Source organism: Vulpes vulpes, chromosome 1 (assembly GCF_048418805.1).
Source record: "Vulpes vulpes isolate BD-2025 chromosome 1, VulVul3, whole genome shotgun sequence".
Taxonomy (NCBI): Eukaryota; Metazoa; Chordata; class Mammalia; order Carnivora; family Canidae; genus Vulpes; species Vulpes vulpes.
The window spans coordinates 95,989,486-96,006,948 of record NC_132780.1 but is presented as its reverse complement, the minus strand read 5'-3'; the positions used below and the strand labels follow the sequence as shown (position 1 = coordinate 96,006,948).

The 17,463-nt window shown below is 41.4% G+C and overlaps 1 pseudogene; it reads left to right on the top strand.

Moving 5' to 3' along the window:
* LOC112919380 (trace amine-associated receptor 6-like) overlaps window positions 1-16,400 on the top strand; it is a 28,727-nt pseudogene extending 12,327 nt beyond the window's left edge.
* The last annotated feature ends 1,063 nt before the right edge of the window (window positions 16,401-17,463 follow it).

The window sequence follows — 17,463 nt, the reverse complement described above, 5'->3', positions numbered from 1 at the left end:
GCCGGGGTGGGGGTGGGGAGAAGGGGGCTCATGAACCTTATCTGTGTCATATGCCGAAAGGTGGTTATTGCAATAAGTCATTTCGAGGAACACCAAAAGTGTGGGGACCTTAGCCATCACTGTTTTTCAAGATCACAGAACTCAGGTAAAGTCCAGCAATGTTAGACCTAACAGACTGGCAACATGTCAAAAACAGTGAAGAACTTCCTGCAGCAGTTAGTCAGCTCATGTACAGTTTAAGAGATAACCAGCTAAGCATTGGCTTCGGATATTCCCAGTTACAAGCTCCAATGGCTCTCGTCCTCCAAACTCCCTAAGTCCTTCCCCTTCCAACTTCCTTTTTCCTTCTTGAAGTCATGCCTCACTTTTCACAAGACACTAAACTGAGGAAGATAGAGATAAAAGGGCACTGAAAAGTCCTTATCTTCGGATAGCGTCCAGAAAGAGTAGAAATCAAAGACACAGGTTTATTCTAATCCTGGTTCTGCTACTTCCTCCAACCCTGTACCACAGTTTTCACACGTCAGGTAGACGTGATAATATCACCTTCTAGAGTTGTGATGATGAAATGAGTTAACAATGCAAAGCTGCTTTTGTGAGGGTGCCGAGCCCAGGCTCAGTGCTCAGTGAGTGTTCCCGCTATGACAGGAGTTGTGGGCGAGACAAAGCACTGTGCATGGATGGTGCCCTTGCTTTAGGAAGGACCTCAAGAGGAGGTGGCTGCAGTGCTGAGCTGTGAAGGAGTGAGAATTCCCATCCTTTCCTCTGTCTTCTCATCCTTACCCCACTTCTCTATCTCTGGGTATCCCATTGCCTTTCATGTCACACTGTCTCCTATTTTCCATTTGAACATTTCTTGGGTTTAATTGAAGTTCTGTGATCAATGACAAAGCTAAACAAAAATGCATTACAGCTTTCTGTTTGGTGGATTATTGTCAAGTTATTCAGGAAGTTTAGTGAACATTAGGACCTTAGCTGTTTTAGTTGGAAGAATACTAAGTGGTTCTTTGTAAGACATCTGGATCCTATATATACATGGGACCATAAACCGTTAGGGGGATGTACCCATTGGAGTCAATGAACAGCATCTTGGGGTCCTTGATTTTACCTATCACAAACATTGCAACCACTGTAAACTGTAAAGCCCACTACCAAAAGTGAAAAGCACCCGAAACAGCCACACAGTTACAGATCCACATGCATGTAACCTGTCTTTTTCTGACGCAAGTGACCAATGGAAGCTTGGAGAGTTTGGAGATGTGTGCAGGGTCACAGAAATGGGAACCAGAAGTGCCATTGTCCTTATAACACAATTCAGAGTCTCTGCCTGGAGAACCTTCTAAAGTGAATGCCTCAAGCTGGCTCTCCCCAGGGCCCCAGGGCCCTCCCCTCCGCCCAGGCCTGGTCTCACGGGATTCTCCTCTTACCTCTTTCCAGAGTTCTTATCTCACAGCCCTGTAATTGTTTACTTGGCCCCTCCCAAACTAAACTATGAACTTATTCAGGCTAGGGATGGTGGCTTTCATCTGCATTCTTAGCACCTTGCATGGATAACTGGACCTAGAAGGTGTTCAGCAAGTATAGTGGAATGAACGGACCTGAATATTCTGACCTAAGCTTAGGGTTCTGTCCTTGATAACTTGCAAACTCCCCTGGAGCAGTGTTACTCATAAAGGAGCCTGCAGAAGAATGACAGAATCAAAGTGATGCTTGGTTCAAAAAGCGTATTTCAGGTTTTACTTCTGGGGAGAGAGGTTTGGTCAGCCCAGTAGTATTCAGTGACCACTAGGGAGCAGCAGAGTATGGGTCAGAAAACAGAAGAGACATTATCTTTGAAATAGTTCAGGAAGAGGACATGCCAAGAGTTAATGAGATAATATGCCTCGTTCCCCTTCATAGTTTTACATGTTATTTGGGGGATCTTATTTTCATGCATATTGTATATATTATGTTATATTATATTATATTATATTATATTATATTATATTATATTATATATTATTTATTATACTACATTATTAAGTATAGGATTTCTGGATTAGAAATGAAGTTCTCTCAAAATCAAGAAACTAGTGTTTAGAAACAGCCTTTTCTTCAAATCAAACAAACTATCCCAACTGAAGATATGTTCGACACTGGTAAGTCAAGAAATGGAAATTTCTTAAATTGTGAAAAAAAAAAAACAAAACCCTCTACACTGTCATTTGAACTATGTGACAGGAAATATTGTATCAATAAGATTTTGATGAAGAAAGACTCTAATAATGGAAATTTCAGAGCCATTATAATACCTGATTAGTTTGATGCTCTATAAAACAAATCCAGAATCTTGGAAAATTTTATTCAGGCCATAACGAGGAATTGTAAAGTCATTCACTGACCTGCAATTTTACTGTGTTATAGTGACACTTAGTAGATGCCTGACACACAGACGATTCGTGATAAATAAATGATCTTTCCCTTAGCACTGTTAGTTCCCACGGTGATTGATTACGACATATATGGTCCCCAATAACACTTTCTAGTCTTTTGTTTCTACACAGATCGATCCATTTGTGCACTGGACAGTTCCCAGTTTATTGTCCATAGGTGCCTCCACTTCAACAGATCCCTCTCACTCTGGAATTCTCATTCTTCCTCACTCATAACATTGAATCTGTTTTTAAATGGTTTTATGCAGAAATTTAGCTCATTAGAAAAGTTTAGGGTGGATCCCCACATCTCCATGAAGGCAGGAGTACCAGGTCCAGAGAGGAACCAAAAGAAGACGCCACCCCAGGAACTTTCATTCTCAGCTGACCTCTGCCACTTCAAACATGGGATGGCACTACCAGTGCTCTTCTCAAGTCGCTGCAGCTGCTGTGAAGACTCTGCCACCCGAGTTCTGAATGGATACATGCATCACCTTTGAGACATTGGTGTAGGGAGAGAGTCTTAACATGGGTCCTAATTTCCCCTTTCTTAGTATATTCACAATAGGAAAAATACTTGAATACTAAGTATTCAAATTAATACATGTCCCCTACAATCAACATTCTCTTTCTCTCATACTTACATGTCAAAATGCTTCTTTTTCTCTTCACGTAATATTCCTTACAAAGCCCAACACACATTCACCTCTTACCCAAGTGACAACTCAGTCCTCCCAGTTATTGCTTCCCGCTCTAAGGTCACGGTTTCTGGATGGCCTACAATCCTCTCTCAGTATTCAATAACTTACAGACTAAATCATAAAGGTAAATACCACCAATATGCCCTATATAAAGTAGTGAAATAGAGGGAGATAAAACAAATGGAAAAAGTAATTATACAATACATTTTAAAATTAAGAAGCTGATAAAATTAGTTTAAGTGAAACAATCCCCTTTTCTACAATTGGTCATGAGGTGATAGTTGCCATTTGTCTTTTCTTTCCCACCACCCATTCCATCCTCCTCTGCCTTCAGCCAAGACTTTAGTTGTTAGGTTTCTCTACTCAGTGGGGATGCTTCATTTCTGAGAAAATTGAGCCTTTATAAATCCTACTTTTATCAGAATAAGTTATTCCTTTAATATTTGCCACTGGTCAAGGGTTCCAGCCATCTCCTTTACTGTGCTCACGGCCCAGCACAGCCCAGGGTGATTGCTACCCCAGCAAGTATCCTACCCTCTTTCTATGCCTGGTCGCATTAGGAGCCCAATATGACCAGATAACAACCTCAGTTCAAATTCAATGAAATGATTGCTCAATTCGTTGAAATTAATATGGAAACATTCTTCTTTTGATTGATACATATCTAAACCCTCAGCCAGAGTTATTATCATGGGAAGAAACAGTTTTCAAGTGGATAGTCATGGGAAGCACCTGTTATATCAGGTGCTTGGTAATAAGATAGATACATAGGCTCAAGTTGACCTAGGCTCTTAGGTAAAACCTAAGAAATTGTTATGATTTTTTAAAATTCCATTTCATGTGCATAACTGACTTTGTTTTTGTAATTTTGTATTCTTTTTCTAAAGGAAGATTCTGTCCATAACTGTTCCATCTAGCTCTCTACATATTTGGGCAGGGGTGGGGGTTGGCTGAAACTATATAGAAACACGAAACTCAAAATAGCGATTTTTACCAGCATGTTACTGAGGGAGCACAAAAATAGATTCACTGTGTATTAAATAGATTCTAGGTATTTGCCTTTCTGTGTCTGGTGAGGTTCTGTTTCCTGGTTCTGTCTTTTCCCTGTGTCCTCACCTGGTAAAAGTCAAGTTTGTTAAAGATTTTATTTAGTTATTTATTCATGAGAGATACAGAGAGAGAGAGAGAGAGAGGGGGGCAGAGACACAGGCAGAGGGAGAAACAGGCTCCCCACAAGGAGCCCAATGTGGGACTTGATCCCAGATCACAGCCTGAGCCAAAGGCAGACGCTCAACTGCTGAGCCACTCAGGTGTCCCACGTTTGTTTATTTGTTTTTAAAGATTTTATTTACCACTGAGAGAGAGAGAGAGAGCACAAGCAGAGGAGGGACAGAAAGAGAAGCAAACTCCCTGCTGAGCAGGGAGCCTGACTCAGGGCCAATCCCAGGTCCCCAAGGTCATGACCCAAGCTGAAAGCAGACGCTTAACCAACTGAGCCACTCAGGCACCCCGCTCTTTAAATCCTTGAACCTCATTTCTGCCTTCTTCGTGTACTTTTTCCCAGTAGTGTCTCAGTTTTACAGATATTACAACGACATTTGGTTGAATTCTGCAATTGCTAATGACTTTCACTATATGGTCATTGAATGCATCCATGATGCCTGTGTTCCTTACATGAGATTCTGGTTCTGTAGGCATAGGATTATATTCTGGGCACCCCCCAAACTATTTCAGGGTTAATTTTGGGTGGAGGCACAATTACTATTTCTCTTTCTCTGGCTTTCTATGTTCCTCCATGATTCACAGCTCAGCCTCTCAGGGTAAACTATTCTTCCCTTTCCAACAACTGTATCCCCTCAGGAAGACTGTAATTTTATGTTCTTTATCATTCCCAGAGAAATCATGAAGTTACCAGAAAGGTAAATGCAGATATGAAGTGTTCTGCGTTGGGGGTGTCAGTGGTAGCATTATATTAACATGACAAGCATCTCAAGGCTTTCTGCATTATGGTGGCAGGAAAGATTGATTAATTCAGACAGGAAATCTGGTCTGCTGCTGGTTGAGAGGTTTTCTGTGGGCCAGGTGGTGGGGTTTGACAGTGGCTTGCATATGATGAGGATTAAAAATGAAGACACTAAAGGTCTACATTTTCAAAATTGCTTTTCGCAAAAGAAAGTTTTTATTTGGAAATCATTTTCTACCCACAGAAACGCTGTGCAAATCGTATGAACCACACTTAGGTACTCTTTACCTGGGTTCTCCTATTTTGCTCTATTTGCTTTGATATATGTTCCCTCTCTCCAACTTTATCAATGTGTGTGTGTATATATATTTTTTCTGAACCATCTAAGAGTAAGTTGTAAACGTCATGGCTCTTTAGCCCTCCACATTTCAGTAACTGAATACTGATGCAATACTGTTACCATCTGCAATTCACACTCCAATTTCGTCAGTTCGCCCAGTAATACATTCCATTCTAGGATCACATATTTTTTTGGTTGTCTTGCCCTTCTGTCTCCTTTATCCTGGAAATGTTCTTCAGTCTTCTATTACATAAATATTTTTGAAGAATATAACCTTCCACCTTTTAAAAATAGACTTTCAACTTGGGTTTGTCTGAAATTTCTTCATGATTAGATTCTGCTTATGTATTCCTGGATAGAATAATATATACATTTATTGCATGCTTCTCAGGGCATCCCTCCAGAGACATACACGGCCATGTCCTCCTCAGGATGATGTTAGTTTTATACCCAGTCAAGGTTTTATTTTTCTTTGATTTCTCCATTGGAGAACTGCTATTTCTTTTTCTTTTGCAGCTAATGAGCAATATCTAGATGACATTTTATGCCATATAAATACCTGACTCTCATCAAAATTCCCCTCTCTTGCTATAAGATTTAGCATCAATTGATGATCCCCGCTTTAATCAATATTAATATGATGCTTCCAAAAATTATGATGTTCCAGCTAATACTTTCTCCAAATATAATATCAGTTATAGATTGGTATTCTACTGTAAAGAAGATCCCTCCTCTAGCTAGTTAGCTAGCTAGCTAGCGTCTATCATAAGTATGGACTCATGGATTCGCCTCTCTCCCTCCACCATATAACCTTTTACTCTCTCTTATTGTTTTTGGCACACAATTATCCCACATTTGGCTAATGAGAGTCTATTCAAGTTAGTCCTTGTAAAATGTCAATGTCAACATTTAACAAAAATCTCTTAGTTTCTGATATAAAAATATATTTCGGTTTCTTCCTGTACCTTTCCGGCCCCATTGCTTGGATGAAACATTTCTTTGAGAAGCATTAGTTCATTTTACTGGTGAAAAGTATTAAACATCAAAATGTGGGTCTTAGGAGTGCTCATTACTTCTCAAGTGCCTTTGTTTCTAAGGTTTTAAGACCTTCTGTTAACACTGAAGTCTGCTATTCTAAAGCCTGAGTATGAAGACTGGAGGAAGGGCTCAGGATTTTTTGTGCAATAGCAGCATTACTTGGGCACCACTGAAGTGAGGCATTTTAAAGGTTGAGGACACAGTGTCCTGTACATAGACACTCAGACTTTCAGGCAGGGCACCATCTATGGTGGCAGTGGTGAGATTCCTTAAGTTAGATTGAGAATAAAATAGGAGATGGGGTAGACTTTCTCAGGAGAGCTGAAGCAGAAGAAGAAAATACAGGGCTTATGAGGGGAATCCCAGGAGCAAACATGAGACATAGATTTATGCCATCAAACCACTGAGGGCCTGTGTGAAGCATGAAGCTGGGAAATAAAATTAAAAATGATTTGATTTAAAATTCACAGAATAGCAAAGCGTGAAAATACCATGGGTATATTCACAACCACCACACACACTCACCCACACACAAATGTTTAATATGTACAGACTAGTGAAATCTACTACCTGGGGAGTATCCACACCTATGCATATACATGCAGGTTTTCTAGGATTCTGCACTTGCAACAGAGGCCAGACCTAGGGTATGGAATAAGTGGCAATACAAGTACCCAGTCTCTAGGTCAAAGATTAAGATGAAGATTAGATGTAAGATTATATTTTTTATGTTTAAATAAAGTAAGAATTAATTGCTCACTATTGTTTGGTGAGATCTGCAAACTGTTTTTAAAATTGTGTGCCTTAGGATAAAAAGAAAAATCCTCAAATGCCTAGAGAAACAAACTTATTCTCTATTTGAAATTTGGGTGATTTAGCATGAATCTATTCCTTTCAGAGACATGATGAATCTAGAAATACGCCTCCAGTGTGTACCCAAGAGGTACCTACTCGTCTGTGCTGGGTTTAAAACGATACTATTTTTTGAGAACGGGACATGAGGGCTTAGGGGAATTATTTCTTATTTTAATCAATCTTATCGATTTTAGATATCTGAAACTGTCCATTAGCCTGGAAAATACTTACAAATTATATTAGTATCACTTTGTAAGAATAGTCCTCCAAGTCATCTCAAGCTCTCCAAACCATGAGTAAATAAAAAAGGAAAAAAAAAAGAGCCCAAAATTCTGAAAATATAAGCAATAGAAGAACTGTATTACCCAAATAAGTTTAGTAAGCTACTATGAGTAAATCCTTGCTCAGTCTTCACAATGCTATACTATAGGGATTTTGAGGTCATAATTTGAAGGGGATGTAATTCATTTTTCCTTCTTGAAAAAAATGAAGTATAGTTTGTCAGTACTGCTGAATAGTCACTCAGGGGAGATAACTTCAAAAATATAACCCAACCTTTGGTTGCCCAATTACTTCTCAACGTAGGTAATAACAGGCAACATTTCTAAAGGTAAAATAACACAAAAAAGGGATTCTCTAATGTTGAGCCAATTACATTATAATAAATATCAATGTAATATAATCTAATATTAATCTACATATATATCATTGGACTAAATGTATTGCCAGTCCTTTATTTTGTACAAAATATGACTATAGTTTTAATAGCTTTGTGCAACAAGTTCCGATTCTAAATATTAAAAAGTTGGGGAAAGGGCGGGGCAAGACGGCAGAGGAGTAGGGTCCTCACCCACCTGGCCCCACCAACTTACCTAGAAAACTTCCAAAACATCCTAAAACCTATGAATGAGACCTGAGATTTAAAGGGAGAACAGCCGGAAGCCACAGAGAGAAGGGTTTTCGCCTCTAACAAGGTAGGAAGGCAGAAAAAATAATATAAAAGAGAATCCAGTGGGGGAGGGGCCCCGAGGAGCCGGCCAAGGTGGGGGGAGCCTCCAGGACAGCAGAGCCCGGCCCCAGAGAAGCAGGAACTTTAGAAAATCTGCCCCGGATTATTCCCCGAAGGAAAGGCCTCAGCAGGGAGCCCGGGCAGAACGCAGGAGGGGGCTGGGGCCTCCAGTCTCCCGGGGTCACTGATAGATGAGGGGCCCGGGGGAGGGCGCCCCACACACCGGCCGAGCGCGGTAAGGGCTGGAGCCCCGGGGGCCTCGGGGAGAAGCCGGGGGTGGGGGGCTCCGGGGGTGGGGGGCTCCGGGCGGAGGGGGCTGCGCCTGCTGCCTTCGGGAGCCCCGCCCGGGAGCGATTCCAGCAGCGCAGGCCCCGGATCCCAGGGCGCCGGGACACAGCCCCGGATCCTGAGCTCCCCCGGGACAGGCGGAGGCGGGGAGGGCCCAGGACAGCCAGGATGCTCCTGCCACCGGGGCGCCCAAGCTGTGCAGGTCAGGGCCCCCCACCGCCCCCGGAGCATCCAGGCCAGTGTGGACTGGGAGACTGCGGTAGTTACTGGGGGACCTGACTCCAGGGCTGGAGAGCTGGCCCCGCCAGTGTTGTTGTTCCTCCTGGTGTCACCCTGAGCCTGGGAGGGGAGGTGCCTCCAGGGACCGGAGGCATCAAGGGGTAAACAGCTCCCACTGAGTCCGGCACCTGGCAGGGGGCGGGGCAGCTCCCCCAGGTGCACACACCTGAGAGTCAGCACAGCAGCCCCTGCCTCAGAAGACCAGCTGGAAGGACAGGGGAACAGCAAGTTCTGGACCAAGCAGTGCTGGAAAGCTCCAGGGATTCACAGTATATAGAACCAGAGGGTACCAATCCTATTTTTTTCCTTCCTTTTTCCATTATGACCTTTTTTAAAAAAGATATTTTATTTATTTATTCATGACAGACACAGACAGAGAGGCAGAGAGACAGGTAGAGGGAGAAGCAGGCTCCATGCAGGGAGCCCGACGTGGGACTCGATCCCGGGTCTCCAAGATCACACCCTGGGCTGAAGGCGGTGCTAAACCGCTATGTCCCTGGGCCAGTGCCCATTATGACTGGTTTTTATATCAGACTGTAAATTTCCAATTTTTTTCCTCTCTTCCCACCTTAACTACAGTATTTTACCACCTCTTCATTTTTAAGATTCTTCACTTTTGACTTTCATATTTCTACAATTAGAGGTCCTAGATATATTTTCCACTTCTAGATTCTCTTCAACATACTCAGCTTAATTTGGGGAGATATACAAGATATGCGGTTTTTTGTTTTGTTTTGTTTTGTTTTGTCTTCTTTGTTTTCTCTGCCTCATTTTGTTCTACAATGGTGGAAGTTAATACCTTCTAAAACATGACCAGCATGCACCCAGAACCAAGTGGTATACTGTGCCGGTTCATTCTGTGAGATTCCTCATTCCCATTCTGCCTCCCTCTTTTATCTCAAATGTTTTGGTGGTCAATGGTGGGGCCTTCTACAAGTATTTCTGGTTTATATAAATTTGGGACTGAGCATTATTTCTGACATACAGAACTTAATATACTCAGAACCAAGAGGATTACCCTCCAGGAACCCTCAGGTACACTACATTCTCCCTCCACTACAACTTTATCACCACCACCATCTCCCAGTCCCCTCCCCCTTTTATTCTTCTCCTTTTTTTTTCCTTTTTAAAATTTTTTCTCTTCTTCTTTGGGATTCTTGGCCTTTTATTTTTTACTACTTTAATTTAAAATTTGTTTTTCACTTTAGTGGTTCTTCTGTTTTATTTCATTCTGATCTTTGTTTTCAATTTCAGGTCTCTGACCTCGGCAGAATCATCTAGGGTGAAATTTACTTAGCTCATGGTTGACATTCTTGACTCAGCCCACTCATACAGCCACTCTGCACTGAGCAAAATACGAGAAGGAAGAACACACCACAAAAGAAAGAATCAGTACTCTCTGACACAGAGTTACAGAATTTGGATTACAATTTGATGTCAGAAAGCAAATTCAGAAGCACAATTATAGGGCTACTGGTTGTTCTGGGAAAAAAACATGAAGGAATCAAGAGACTTTATGACTGCAGAATTTAGATCTAATCAGGCAGAAATTAAAAATCATTTAAATGAGATACAATCCAAACTGCAGGTCCTAATGACGAGGATTAATGAGGTAGAAGAAAGAGTGAATGACAGAAGACAAGTTGATGGCAAGGAAGGAAGCTGAGGGAAAAAGAGAAAAACAATTAAAAGACCATGAAGAAAGGTTAAGGGAAATAAATGATAGCCTCAGAAGGAAAAATCTACATATAATTGGGGTTCCAGAGAGTACCGAGAGGGACAGAAGGCTAGAAAGCATATTTGAACAAATCATAGCTGAGAACTTCCCTAATTTGGGGAGGGAAACAGGCATTCAGATCCAGGAGATAGAGAGGTTCCCGTGCCAAAAAAAAAAAATGAATAAAAACCATTGAACACCTCAACATTTAATGGTGAAACTTGCAAATTCCAAAGATAAAGAGAAAATCTTTAAAGCAGCAAGATACAAGAGATCCCAAACTTATATGGGGAGAAGTATTAGATTAACAGCAGACCTCTCCACAGAGCCCTGGCAGGCCAGAAAGTATTCAGATACTCAATGAGGAGAACATCCAGCCAGGAATATATCAAGCAAGGCTCTCATTTAGAATAGAAGGAGAGATAAAGATCTTCCAAGATAGGCAGAAACTGAAAGAATATGTGACCACCAAACCAGCTCTGCAAGAAATATTAAGGGGGAGGAGGGAAGCCCTGGTGGCTCAGTGGTTTAGCGCCACCTTCAGCCCAGGGCCTGATCCTGGAGACCCGGGATTGAGTCCCACGTCAGGCTCCCTGCATGGAGCCTGCTTCTCCCTCTGCCTGTGTCTCTGCCTCTCTCTCTTTCTCTGTGTCTCTTATGAATAAATAAATAAAATCTTTTTCACAAAAGAGAAATATTAAGGGGGACCCTGTAAAAGAAAGAGAAAGCCCAAAGAAATAATACACAAAAAGCGGGGATGAATAGGTGTTACAATGACTCTAAATTCATATCTTTCAATAGTAACTCAAATGTGAATGGGCTAAATGATCCCATCAACAGATGCAGGGTTCCAGACTGGATAAAAAAGCAAGACCCATCTATTTGCTGTCTACAAGAGACTCATTTTAGACCTAAGGACACCTACAGCATGAAAATGAAAGGGTGGAGAACCATTTACATCGCTATGCAAGCATCCCTCAAAAAATTGGGAAAAAACCTCAAACATGCAAGCTAACCTCACACCTAAAGGAACTGGAGAAAAAACAGCAAATAAAACCTACACCCAGCAGAAGAAGAGAGTTAATAAATATTTGAGCAGAACTCAATGAAATGGAGACCAGAACTACTGTAGAACATATCAACAAAACCAGGAGTTGGTTCTTTGAAAGCATTCATAAGAGAGAAACCATTAGCCAGCCTTATTAAAAACAAAAGAGAAAAGACTCAAATTAATAAAATCACGAATGAAAGAGAAATCACAACCAATACCAAGGAAATACAATTTTAAAAATGTATTATGAGCAGCTATATGCCAATAAATTAGGCAATATAAAAGAAATGGAGGCATTTCTGGAAACTCAAAAACTACCAAAACTGGAACAGGAAGAAATAGAAAACCTGAACAGGCCAATAACCAGGGAGGAAATGAAGCAGTCATCACATACCTCCCAAGACACAAAAGTCCAGGGCCAGGTGGCTTCCCAGGGGAATTCTATCAAACGTTTTAAGAAGAAATAATATCTATTATACTAAAGCTGTTTCAAAAGATAGAAAGGGATGGAATACTTCCAAACTCATTCTATGAGGCCAGCATCACCTTAATTCCAAACCAGACAAAGACTCCATGAAAAAGGAGAATTATAGACCAATATCCCTGATGAATGCAGAAACAAAAATTCTCAATAGATACTAGCCAATAGGATCCAACAGTACATTAAGATGATTATTCACCATGACCAAGTAGGATTTATCCCTGGGACGCAAGGCTGGTTCAACACTTGTAAAACAATCAACGTGATAGATCATATCAACAAGAGAAAAAATGAGAACCATATGATCCTCTCAATAGATGCAGAGAAAGCATTGTTTCCTGCCTTTTGGCTAAGATCAAGTATAGATGCAGAGAAAGCATATGAGAAAATACAGCATCCATTTCTGATGAAACTCTTCAGAGTGTAGGGATAGAGGGAACATTCCTCAACATCTTAAAAGCCATCTATGAAAAGCCCACAGCAAATATCATTCTCAATGGGGAAACACTGAGAGTCTTTCCTCTAAGATCAGGAACACGACAGGGGTGTCCACTCTCACCACTGCTATTCAACATAGTACTGGAAGTCCTCGCCTCAGCAATCAGACAACAAAAAGACATTAAAGGCATTCAAATTGGCAAAGAAGAAGTCAAACTCTCCCTCTTTGCCGATGACATGATACTCTACACAGAAAACCCAAAAGCCTCCACCCCAAGATTGCTGGAACTCATAGAGCAATTCGGCAGTGTGGCAGGATACAAAAATCAATGCCCAGAAATCAGTGGCATTTCTATACACTAACAATGAGACTGAAGAAAGAGAAATTAAGGAGTCAATCCCATTTACAAGTGCACCCAAAAGCATAAGATACCTTGGAATAAGCCTAACCAAAGAGGTAAAGAATCTATACCCTAAAAAACAAGAACACTTCTGAAAGAAATTGAGGAAGACAAAGAGATGGGAAAATATTCCATGCTCATGGATTGGAAGAATCAATATTGTGAAAATGGCAATCCTACCTAGAGCAATGTACATGTTCAATGCAATCCCTATCAAAATACCATGGACTTTCTTCAGAGAGTTGCAACAATAATCTTAAGATTTATGTGGAATCAGAAAAGACCCCAAATAGCCAGGGGAATATTGAAAAAGAAAACCAGAGCTGGGGGCATCACAATGCCAGATCTCAGGTTGTACTACAAAGCTGTGGTCATCAAGACAGTGTGGTACTGGCACAAAAACAGACACATAGATCAATGTGACAGAATAGAGAACCCAGAAATGGGCCCTCAACTCTATGGTCAACTCATATTCGATAAAGGAGGAAAGACTATCCACTGGAAAAAAGACACTCTCTTCAATAAATGGTGCTGGGAAAATTGGACAGCCACGTGCAGAAGAATGAAACTAGACCATTCTCTTATACCAGACACAAAGATAAACTCAAGATGGATGAAAGATCTAAATGTGAGACAAGAATCCATAAAAATCCTAGAGGAGAACACAGGCAACACCCTTTTTGAACTTGGGCACAACAACTTCTTGCAAGATACATCTATGAAGGCAAGGGAAACAAAAGCAAAAATGAACTATTGGGATTTCACCAAGATAAAAAGAAACAGTCAACAAAACTAAAAGACAACCTACAGAATGGGAGAGGATATTTGCAAATGACCTATCAGATAAAGGGCTAGTTTCCAAGATCTATAAAGAACTTATTAAACTCAACAGCAAAGAAACAAACAATCCAATCATGAAATGGGCAAAAGACACGAAGAGAAATCTCACAGAGGAAGACATAGACATGGCCAACAGGCACATGAGAAAATGCTCTGCATCACTTGCCATCAGGGAAATACAAATCAAAACCACAATGAGATACCACCTCACACCAGTGAGAATGGGGAAAATTATCAAGACAGGAAACAACAAATGCTGGAGAGGATGTGGAGAAAAGGGAACCCTCCTGCACTGTTGGTGGGAATGTGAACTGGTGCAGCCACTCTGAGAAACTGTCTGGAGGTCCTCAAAGAGTTTAAAATAGAGCTACCCTATGACCCAGCAATTGCACTGCTGGGAATTTACCCCAAAGATACAGGTGCAGTGAAAAGCTGAGACACCTGCACCCCAATGTTTGTAGCAGCAATGTCCACAATAGCCAGACTGTGGAAGGAGCCTCGGTGTCCATCGAAAGATGATGGATAAAGAAGATGTGGTTTATGTATACAATGGAATATTCCTCAGCCATTAGAAACGACAAATACCCTCCATTTGCTTCGACGTGGATGGAACTGGAGGGTATTATGCTGAGTGAAGTAAGTCAATCGGAAAAGGACAAAGGTTATGTGGTTTCATACGGGGAATATAAGAAATAGTGAAAAGGATTATAGGGGAAAGTAGAGAAAATGAGTGGGAAATATCAGAGAGGGAGACAGAACATGAGAGACTTACGAGTCTGGGAAACGAACAAGGGGTAGTGGAAGGGGAGCTGGGTGGGGGGTGGGGTGGGGTGACTGGGTGATGGGCATGGAGGGGGGGCACTTGATGGGATGAGCACTGGGTGTTATACTATGTGTTGGCAAATCGAACTTCAATGAAAAATATACCAAAAAAAAAAGGAAGGAAGGGAAGGGAAGGGGAGGGGAGGGGAGGGGAAGGGAAGGGAAGGGAAGGGAAGGGAAGGGAAGGGAAGGGAAGGGAAGGGAAGGGAAGGGAAGGGAAGGGAAGGGAAGGGAAGGGAAGGGAAGGGAAGGGAAGGGAAGGGAAGGGGGAAGGGAAGGGAAGGGAAGGGAAGGGGGAAGGGAAGGGAAGGGAAGAGAAGGGAAGGGAAGGGAAGGGGGAAGGGAAGGGAAGGGAAAGGAAGGGAAGGGAAGGGAGGGGGGAAGGCGGAAGGGAAGGCGGAAGGAAGGAAGGGGGAAGGAAGGAAGGAAGGAAGGAAGGAAGGAAGGAAGGAAGAAGAAAGAAAGAAAGAAAGAAAGAAAGAAAGAAAGAAAGAAAGAAAGAAAGAAAGAAAGAAAGAAAGAATTTCCTGCATTAAAATCAGAAAGGATACATTTCTACCTTTGAAATTCTTTTAACTTCTTTTTATGATTAGAATGGAAAAAAGGATAGATTATAAGGCAATACTTAAAAGTAGTTGCTCAAATAGGCAGTTTGATTTTTTTTTATAATTCTCAGAATTGGAAAACTTTATTTTTACCAAAGGAAGGGCAGAAATTGGGACACATCAAACTGCAGAAACCACGATCAGCAATCTTTCCCACCCTGCTACTGTGCCGCTTTGTTATGAGGGTGTGAATGGATCTTGTGTGAGAACTGCCTCCTTGCTTGGATCCAGGTTGATTCTGTACTCAGTGTTTGGTTTTGTATCTTTGCTAGCTGTGTTTGGAAACCCCCGGGTGGTGATTTCCATCCTGCATGTCAAACAGCTGCACTCTCCAACCAGTGTTATCCCCTCTCTGGCTTGTGCTGACTTTCTGGTGTGGGTGATGGCCATGCCCTTCATCAAGGTCAGGTCTGTGGACAGCTGCCGGTACTTTGGGCCAAGTTTCTGTACCTTCCACACGTGCTGCAATGTGGCATTTTGCTAATCCTCTCTCTTCCACTTGTACTTCATCTCCATTGACAGGTACCTTCCTGTCACTGTCCCTCTGGTCTATCCCACCAGGTTCATGGTGACTGTGTCAGGGATATGCGTCAGCATCTCCTGGATCCTGCTCCTCATATACAGCGGTGCCATGTTCCACACAGGTATCTATGACGACGGGCTGGAGGAATTAGGAAGTACCCTCAGCTGTGTAGGAGGGTGTCAGACAGTTGTAAATCAAGACTGGGTGTTGATAGATTTTCTATTCTTCTTTATACCTACCCTTGTTAATGATAATCCTCTATAGCAATATTTTTCTCGTGGCTAGACAACAGGCTAACAAGACTGAATATACTGGAGGGAAAACAGAATCATCATCAGATAGTTAGAAATCCAGAGTGGCCAAGAGGGAGAGAAAAGCTGCTAAAACCCTGGGTATCACGGTGGTAGCATTTATGATTTCACAGTTACCATATTGTATTGACTTATTAATTGATGCCTAAATGGGCTTCATAACCCCTGCCTATATTTATGAGATTTCCTTTTGGGGTGCTTATTATAACTCATCCATGAACCCTTTGATTTTACCCATGGTTCAGGAAAGCCATAAAAGTCACTGTGAGTGGCTGGGTTTTCAAGGACAGTTCAGCCACCGTGAATTTGTTCTCTGAACAAATGTAAACAATTGGGCTGAAGAAGTTAAAGAAATCTTTACAATTTCTGAATGAAATGAATTTTTGAAAATCAAATAAGACTATTCACGAGGAGAAAACACAATACCCTTCAAGTTTAATTAGGTAGATCAATGTTTTTCCAGTCATGTTAAATTGTGCACTTCCTTGTCACTTCTCCAAAGGCATGCACTTTCCTAATAAATATTAAAATTTTATTTGAATTACTTCAGAACTCAGCCTATCCCATTTCTAAAAACACTTCCTTCCCTCATTTCTTTTAATTCACTGACTCTTCCCTTTGTTCTGGGATGTCACCTGAAAACATCTTTCTTCTTTGATACCCTTTCCTCTTGTCTTACAAAGCTTTTTACTCTCTCACAACCTGCCAAATATTTCACCTGTTAATTGCCTTTGCAAGGTTCCTGCTTTCTGTTGCTTTTCTTAATTTCCCAAGGGAGGCTTTTGGGGGCAATTATTTGTATTGTGCCTAATGTCTGAGGAGAGAAATCTGAAATAATTATCTATAAATTGTGTGTAGAGTAACACAGACACCTTGTCTGATTCACACTCAAGAGAGACCTCTTGGGGGTTGAGGGTCATCTGCAAACATAAACACCATCCTGACCAGGCTGTTATCATTGCCAGACAAACTTCCATCCATGTAATTATGTCCTCCCCCAATGTGGGAAGCAGAAGCCATTGCACTTCCCTAAGTGATGATAGGATGATTATTTGTCTGTTCTTCTTACTACTACTAGTACTACTACTATTCAAAACTGTGTTAATGGTCGGTATGGATAGCACTCGTTGCTATGCTATTCTGTTCAAATACATTGAATATTGATTTTTCATTCAGGAAGATTCTCCTTTGAATGAAGCCTCTAGTTCTTTCTTTTTCTGTGACAAAACTTAACTTCAACAGAAAATTTGCTACTTATAGGAGACAAGTGGAATATACATCAGTAAAAACATTCATGTATTCATCTTTCTTTTTTTTACTTATAAAGCACGAACCACATGCTCACATTGTACCAAATCAGTGCTATATTATATAGAAACAGGTAATAGGC